Genomic DNA, 9,162 nt, shown 5'->3' on the forward strand with positions numbered 1-9,162 from the left:
ACTCCACCTGTGCCTTAGAGGTAGGAGAGAGTGTGGGCTTCTCCCTGGGCTTCCATACATAGGCATGTCCTATGTAGAGGACTACTCTCTTCTCCCCAGATTGGTAGGACCAAGGAGGGTCTCATGGAGAGTGCTTGTGCTATGTCCCAAAGAACGAGTCAAATTTCAACCAGCAAAAAAGGAGAAGAGATGTCAGACAAGGGTAATGGTGCAAGGAAAGGCATGAGCAGATAATCTCTGGAGAGCGATGGAGTAGTGTAGGCTACAGACAGCTTTGGACGTTAAATCAGATTGTTCAGGCTTGGAACGCCTGGGTGGCTCAGTGGTTGAGCATCTATCTACCTTTGGCTCAGGCCATGATCCTGGGGTCCCAGGATCGAGTCCCACATCGGGCTCCCCACACGGAGCCTGCTTCTCCTTCTGCCTATGTCTCTGTCTCTCTCTCTCTGTGTCTCTCATGAATAAATAAAATCTTTATTTAAAAAAAAGATTATTCAGGCTTTATTGTATTGAATTGTCCCTTAGAGGGACTCCCATAAGGGATGGCTGCTTTTTTTTTTAATTTTCTCAAGTAAGAACTATTAAGAACTGTAATAGTTTCAAAAAACCTACAGGTTATACATACACACATCTAATATACAAATTAAATATGCATATACCTATGCTTTTAAAAAGATTAGAATGAACTAAAAATAGCTAACACTGATTGAAGATATATCACAGTCTGGGTGTTCTCTGAGCATTATTTAAATCAATCCCCATGACAACACTTCCAGACAGGTATTTTGCTGTTGAGAACTTCCATCACTTGTCCAAGGACTCACGTTTAGTACGTGGCAAAGCCAAGCTTTGAACCCTGCTGGGTCAGTCCATCTCCAAAGTGTACCCCTCAACTACCAAGCTCGGCTCCTTCCAAAATGATACACACCAAAATGTCAACTTCTAAGTAGAGCGATTGCACGTGACTTTTCTCTTTCTATTTTGTACTTTTTCCTATCTTCCTAATTTTCCACAGGTAAAGTATATCATTTCTATATTTATACTGTGAAGCATGACACATTTAGGGGGCAGTGCATAAAACATAAATTTGCAGCTTCATAAAAAAACACCCACATAACCACCACCCGTATCAGACCCCAGAAGCCCCACTTGTGTCTCTTCTGACCCTAGCTCCTGCCTTCCCCCCTAAAGATAACCATTTTCATTGTCTTATTCACATCCTTCTTTTTCCCCTAAAACCACCACCTAAACCATGTATCTCTAAGCAATGTAGTTGAATTCTGTTCCTTCTGAGTGTGATATAAATGAAATGCTATAGTCTGTATTCTGTTATATCTGGCTTCTTTCACACATGATGATTTTTTGTCATGTTATTTAAAAGCATGTTATTATGACTATATTATTTTCATAATCTGAAAAAAAAAGCATTAGCATTACTAAATATACTTGAAATCTGGAATCATACAAGTGCCTCCAGGGACTGACTCAGTCGGTACCTTCTTAGTGATCCCTTCTAAGTAGGACTACAGCACCCTAAAAAGTAGGATTAGTTCCCTTTACAAGCCCAGGGCACTTAGCTCCCTGTTCCCAGGTTTTCTCCACCAATGCCCTATTCCCAGCTGCCCTGCCGCCAGGCCAGCTCAGCCAGCTGCCTCTAAATGAATTATCCAATCCACTGCTGTGATTTCCGAGTCTCTGTCTAGGTCACCAGTCACGTGTCTCTTTGCCCAAGAGACACTGTGACCTTTGGGGCAGAGAGAAGTGGCTGAGCTCCCTGGAGGCCTGGACTTCTCTCTGAGGACAACCTAAGATTCCTTTAACTTGGGAATATCTATGGAATACCCCCTACTCTTCCTTCTCCTCTTCCTCCTGCTGCTTCTTTTCCTCCTACTTAAAAAAAAAAAAAATCTACGTAAATTTTCAAACATACACAGAACTACATGTACAACAAACCCTCACATCACCAATGATCAGTATGTGCCCCAACTTTTTTTCTTCTAATCTCCACCTACTTTTCCTCCCATTCCCGCTGGATCATTCTGAAGCAAAACCAAGAGTTGTCATCTGTGACTACTTCAGTATATATCGCTTTTTTTTTTAAGATTGTGTTTATTTATTTGACGGAGAGAGAGAGCACAAACAGGGGGAACAGCAGAGGGAGAGGGAGAAGCTGACTCCCTGCTGAGCAAGGAGACCAGTGCAGGGCTCGATCCCAGGATCCTGGGATCCTGACCTGAGCCAATGGTAGATGCTTGACCGACTGAGCCACGCAGGCGCCCCACTTCAGCATATATCTTAAAAAGGTAAGATCTCTTTTTAAAAACACAGCCAAAATACAATGACCATAATTCCTTCATTCCATTAGGTATTTCCCAATTGTCTTCCCCATCATTTCATAAATGCTTCTTTACAGTTATTCTGTTCAAATCAGGAGGTAAACAGGTCCTATACACTGCCTTTGGTTGAAATATCCCCCCTTCCAGTGGGGAACGGTTTGGGAGACCATGACCTGGGCCCTGGGCTTCTCACTGCTATGGAGTTGGGTGGTTATTGGTCTAGGCTTCTAGAGTTCACAGACGTAGGAAATACAAATGTGTGTGTATATTTCAAAAAAGAGGGGATCCCTGGGTGGCTCAGTGGTTCAGCGCCTGCCTTTGGCCCGGGGCGCAGTCCTGGAGTCCCGGGATCGAGTCCCTCATCAGGCTCCCTGCTTGGAACCTGCTTCTCCCTCTGCCTGTGTCTCTGCCTCTCTCTCTCTCTCTCTATGTCTATCATGAATAAATTAAAAAATAAAAAAAAAGAAAGTGCATCATACATTTAAACTGATATTTCCAATGCAAATTTTAAATTACAGAATTTTTCCTGAGGCTCTTAATTTTAAATTTGCATCTCTTCTCTCATGTTGAAACCTTACTTCCCAATAACATCGTTATTTATTTGCTTTATTTTACCATGTGTGTGAAATGGTTTTGAATAATAATATCAATATTATTTCCAATGATATTTTTGCTGAAAGCACGTTGAGATCTATTTTTCAGTTACTTTGCCCTTAGGATATATTCCACTAAGTGTATATAGTTAAAATACTGCGTTTTAAAGGTCAGACAAAATCTTTCCGTTTTGGGCAGCTCCCGGTGGCTCAGCAGTTTAGCACCACCTTCGGCCTAGGGCATGATCCTGGAGACCCGGGATCAAGTCCCGCATCGGGCTCCCTGCATGGAGCCTGCTTCTCCCTCTGCCTGTGTCTCTGCCTCTCTCTGTATGTCTCTCATGAATAAATAAATAAAATCTAAAAAAAAAAAAAATCTTTCCTTTTTGTGTGTCTCCAACCTGACACACAATTAGGTTCATACGATTTGTGTTTTTCTTTGTTCAAAGACTGTCATTTCTGCTTTTGAGTTAATTTTTTTTGTAATCACAGAAAACATTTACACTGTTTCAAAATCAAGTCTACAGAAAAGGTTACATGCTGCAAAGTTCAGCTTGGATCCTTGTCATGTCTACCTGTTTCCCTTTCTTCCTATAGGTAAGTAGCTTGTTACTACTATTATTTCATCTGTTAATATTAAAGAATGAATTTCTAAGTGACAAAGATTGCCTTTTTATTTATTTACTCTATTTATTTCTTTTTTAAGTAGACTCCACACCCAGCATGGAGCCCAATGTGGGGCTTTAACTCATGACCCTGAGACCAAGACATGAAGTAAGATCAAGAGTTAGCCTGAGACACCCAGGTGCCCCAAAGACTCCTTTTTTAAACAATAATCATGGAATGTTTCTTGTTTTTTATTGTTGGTTTGGTTTTTGTTTTTTTAAGATTTTATTTATTTATTCATGAGAGACACAGGCAGAGGAAGAAGCAGGCTCCCTGCAGGGAGCCCGATGTGGGACTTGATCCCGGGATCATGATCACACCCTGAGCCAAAGGCAGACGCTCAACCGCTGAGCCACCCAGGAGTCCCATGCGATGGTTTTTGATGACCATCAGGGCTATGTGTTTCTTTTAAGATCTGTCATCTGAGAATTTCTAAGTGTTGGGAGTCACTTGCAGAAAGGGGATTTACTTGTTTTCATAAATAAAGAAATGGGGGGAGGGAGGAAGAAGCTTCTCTAAAGCCCACAGCAAATTCAGCTGAGAACGTCTCACTGGCTACTGTTCAGGTACTGATCTAGCCAACGGAGTACACAGGCCAGCCCCGCCCGAGATATCCTGATTCTTAAGTCTAAGAGCACATGGTGTGTGTGTTTCCACAAGCTCCCCAGGGCTAACTGGCAGCCCTGGTGGATAAACACAGCCAGTCAGGCTCCTTTTTGAGAATCTCAGAGCAATGTGTTGGGGGAATAAATCTTGCATCCAAGACTCAGGCCTGACTGCAAGAAACATTACCTTATTTGTCTTTAATGCAACTTAATCTCTGTTCTCACCTCTCATCCCACCAGAGAACAGACACTAAATCTGGGCCAAATTGAGGACGCCCAATTTCATTTCCCCACACACTCGCACTTAGGTCTCCAGGACCACTGAGGGCTCGGGGTGGAGGAAGATCTGATTCTCACAATCCGTGTCCACTTGGGCCTCCTGATTCAGCCACCACCCCATCCTCCCTGATTGCTGTTCCACACAGAAGGCTGCTCAGTCATGGCCCACCCCGCCCAGGGGATCGTTCATTTTCAGCAGTTCCCTGGCTGGCTCCGATGCTGCGCCCACAGCACTGAAATCATCCTGCCGCTCTTCACCCTTTGAGGCTTAGATCTAGCATGCAGCCCTTTCTTTGCTGGAGTTGCACCTGGGAAATAGGGTATGAGCCTTCTGAGACCCCTGGATTCAGCAAACTGATGGGGTTTTTGCCACACACCCTTACCCTGCCCAGGACTTAGCCCAGGTTGCAGAGTTCAGAGTCCTCTTCTCAATGGGCTACCACCTCTCTTCTCCCTCTGATACCTCAAGGAATCTTTATTTAGACTGTGGCTGAAGAACCCTTATTCTTGGTTATCCACCATTCTCTCATTCTTTTATCTATACTTAGAGTTCATTTCATTCCCCCCAAGGACATGGCTTTTGAATAGAAAATCCCTGAAGCATCTCCTTTTTCTTTTGTTACCTCCATTCTCAGTGCTGGCATACAGCACACTTCAGGGAGTGTCATGCACACAGCCTGGATGGACTTACACAGTGCACAACCTGAACATCTGAATGCACATGCACAGCTGTATGTGTTGTCCTATTTGACCCCTCCTCCAGCTGGGGTCAAACACTGAGCACACAGCATACAGACTGGGAAGAAAAAAATGCCACGGGGAATATATTAGTTAACGTTTCAAAAACATTGTCCTACCACTTGAGAAAGCTCCAGGAGGAGAAGGTACTCACAAGCATGGATTGCTACTTGCAAGTTTGACTGGAACAGAACATTAAAGGTGACAGTGATCTTCCTCTGCCTGCTTTGCTATGCCCCTCCCCAGTCCTATCACTTCAGTGTACCAAGAAAAATCTCAGCCTGCCTCCTCTGAGCCCCAAACAACCCGGGATCCAAGAGGATAAGCTGAAGATATTACAAATATGGCCAGCAAAGCCCCTGAAGATCCCTTCCTAGAGAGAGGGAAGCCCTGGCTGTCAGCAGTCTGGAGCACTTGGGCAAAGTCAGGTCTCCTTAGTGAGCTTCCACACACCAGCGCAATTCAAAAAAGCCTTATTGGAAGTTACCTGGTCTCTGGTCTGTTCCCAGTTCCTAAGTTCTAAGATTCAGCCAGTTACCATGGCAGCTGCTGCCCAATTGAAATGTTCACATTTATAGAAACTGGCTGGAGCATTTGAATCTGCCAGGGCTGGGCCACCAGGCAGAGAATGTCACTCCCCCAGACACATAAGGATGCTTTATCCAAAAAAACCATAGGAGTGCCTGACCTGAGACAGACCCCGAGACTCCAGGCCCTGGCGGCCATCCACCACGCAACCATGAGCAAGTGTCCACTCAGATGTCCCCCGACCCCCAACACTTTCGGTGCCTTTTCATCACCATTCATTCATTCACTCAACAATATCAAGCACCTTCTCCGTGTCAGGCAAGGCACTGAGGATAAGCAGTGAGGGATGCAAGGTCCCTGTGTTCACTGGACAGTCTAGTCGGTGAGGACAGTAAGAAAACACAGAGTTAGAAAAACCGTGTGAATACAAGTGTGGAGGCTGCAGAGGCACCAGCCTGGGGTGAGGGGGTGCGGGGCGGTCAGGGGTACTTCTCAGGAGAGCCCTGAGCTGAGCCCTGAGAGGTAGTGGGATGCAGTTGGGAAGTAGACAGAAAGGTCCTCCCTGCAGAGAGAACAGCATGCGTAAAAGCCCTGGAGTGGGGAGAGCATTCAGGGCAGCAAGCAATTCCAGGCCACTGCAGCAGAGGAGGAGAGTAAATGAGAAGGGAGATGCAGCCCCAGAAGAGAGCCAGCTCAGGACAAGGAAGGGCCCTCAGCTCTTCCCCAGGCTTCCAGCTGCCTGGCTCCCCTTCAAATCAAACAGCCCAAGGACAGATTCTTTGAGAGAAGGTGCCGTGTTTGAAGAAGGAGGGTTTGTCCCCTGAGAAGGGAGCAGAGAGGGGAGACAGGGGGCGCTGTGGCCACACATCCCCAGGGCCCATCACCCCAAGTGCCAATCCCTGTTCAACCAAGAGCTGCAGGAGGGGTCAAACAGGACATCCCTCCCACCTCCCACCTCTTGTCCCTTCAATGACACCGCTGCTCAGACCCGCTGGAAAACACCATCCCAACCTCCCAACTATCCCATTCAGCTCTTCTAGTTGGTGAATAATAATTTATTGTGCACCGGCCCGGGCTTGGCTTCATACGCAAAATTCATCCACGCCAAAAATTCCGTTTGAGCACCTTCCATGCAACAGGCAATGTAAGTTCAGATGCTAGAGACATTGTCATGAACAAGATAACAAACTCCCTGCCCTCAAGGAATTTTTATCCTCAGCGTGGGGGAAAGGGACAAAAACAAACAGGACAGGTGGCTCAGCAGTTTAGCACTGCCTTCAGCCCAGGGCATGATCCTGGAGACCCAGGATCGAGTCCTACGTCGGGCTCCCTGCATGGAGCCTGCTTCTCCCTCTGCGTATGTCTGTCTCTCATGAATAAATAAATAAATAAAATCTTTTTTTAAATGTTATAAAAAATTTTTTTAAATATCTTTAAAAAATAGACATGTTATACATCAGGAGGTCATGGTGGTCTAAGAAAAACAAACCAGGAAAGAGAAAGAAAGAAAGAAAGAAAGAAAGAAAGAAAGAAAGAAAGAAAGAAAGAAAGAAAGAAAGAAAGAGAGAGAGAGAGAGAGAGAAAGAAAGAAAGAAAGAAAGAAAGAAAGAAAAAAGAAAAACAACCCAGTGAAGTGACAGAGAATGATAAAGAGAGAATGGTCAAATGAGTCAAGACCTGAGGGAAGTAAGGAAGTGAACCATGTGGAAATCTGGAGGAAGAATGTATCACACTGAAAGGACAGCAAGTGCAAAGGTCCTGTGGTGGACCTGCCACTCATGTGTTCCCTCAGTGAGGCTAGGGGAGCAGAATCAAGGGCAAAAGCAGGGGAGGATGCCGCCAGAGCAGTGGCAGAGAGTCAGATCGTTATCGCAGTAGCACAAAGTTGGATAGTATTGTTGTTCCAACATTACAGATAAAGAAACTGAAGTGAAGTAATATGCCCAGAGTCCCAAACTTTTTTTTTTTTTAGGCAGAGCTGGGATTCAAACCCAACTGCTCAAGCTTAAGAACATGTGCCCTTAATTGCTCCCTCAGAATGTCTTGTCAAGAAGCTGTAGATAATTTATAGCAGATCGATAAGATTTCAGCCTCCCCAAAGGTCACCCCAAGCCCCAGCCATTCCATACCTGAAAAAAGTAAGGATCATCAAGGACTCAAACAAAGACTTAGCTACTTTGTTTATAACAATAAAATGACTAGGGGCACCTGGGTGGCTCCGCTGGCTAAGCATGTGCCTTCAGCTCAGGTCATGATCCCGGGGTCCTGGGATGGAGCCCCGCACAGAGCACCCCTGCTCAACAGGGAGTCTGCTTCTCCCTCTCCATCTGCCCTCCCCCCCCCCACACACACACACTCATGCATGTGCTCTCTCTCTCTCATGGATGAATAAAATCTTTTTAAAAAAATAACAGTAGGGATCCCTGGGTGGCGCAGCGGTTTGGCGCCTGCCTTTGGCCCAGGGCGCGATCCTGGAGACCCGGGATCGAATCCCACATCGGGCTCCCGGTGCATGGAGCCTGCTTCTCCCTCTGCCTGTGTCTCTGCCTCTCTCTCTCTCTCTGTGACTATCGTAAATAAATAAAGATTAAAAAAAAAAAAATGTTTAAAAAAAAAAAATAACAGTAAAATGACTGGAATTGATGCCTTTTCCCTAATAATAGGAAATTGGTAAGTAAAGAAGCTATGACACATGCATGCAAAGCGTATATCATGCATGGTCATTTCAAAAGACATTGTAGAAAAGCATACAATGGCATGGTCAAAATATGCCACTGACACTCAGCCATAGGCACAGAAAGATCTCATTTTTATAATAAATAAATAATACATAAATATAGGCACAGGCAAAAGACTGGAAGGAATTAAACCAAACTGTTAATAAATCGCTAACCCAGGGAGTGGGAGTGTGGGTGAGTTTTCTTCTTTTTGTTTAGCAGCATTTTCTACAATGAATATAAATTATTTTACTAAGAAAAAATTCACATACACACACACACACACACACACACACACACACACACACAGCTGGCCAGAAAGCTTCCTGGGTTGCTGAGCCCCGGGGGCGGGGGGAGGGGGGGGGTGCCTGGGCTCCCCCTGCTGCGGCACCCCACTCCCTGACACATGCAGGAAGCAGGTTCTGCGGCATCCCTGCTAGAATGGTCCTGGTTGGAGACCCTTATAATGAAGCAGCTCCCTGGCCTGAGCCAGAAAATTCGGGGCATACTGACAGCCTCACCTCACTTCTCCACAAAGCCTTCACGATTCAGGGCAGGGGGTGGGGGAGGGCTCCAAGCCCACGCTGTGGCGGCACAGCGGCTGGGGTGCCAGAGCCTCGGGGTAATTAGCGCTCATCTTGTCAAAGGGCCTGGTGCTATTTTTAAAATCTTTCCAACACGTCGGTTTCGCAAAGGATTC

Source organism: Vulpes lagopus, chromosome 10 (assembly GCF_018345385.1).
Source record: "Vulpes lagopus strain Blue_001 chromosome 10, ASM1834538v1, whole genome shotgun sequence".
NCBI classification, from domain to species: domain Eukaryota; kingdom Metazoa; phylum Chordata; class Mammalia; order Carnivora; family Canidae; genus Vulpes; species Vulpes lagopus.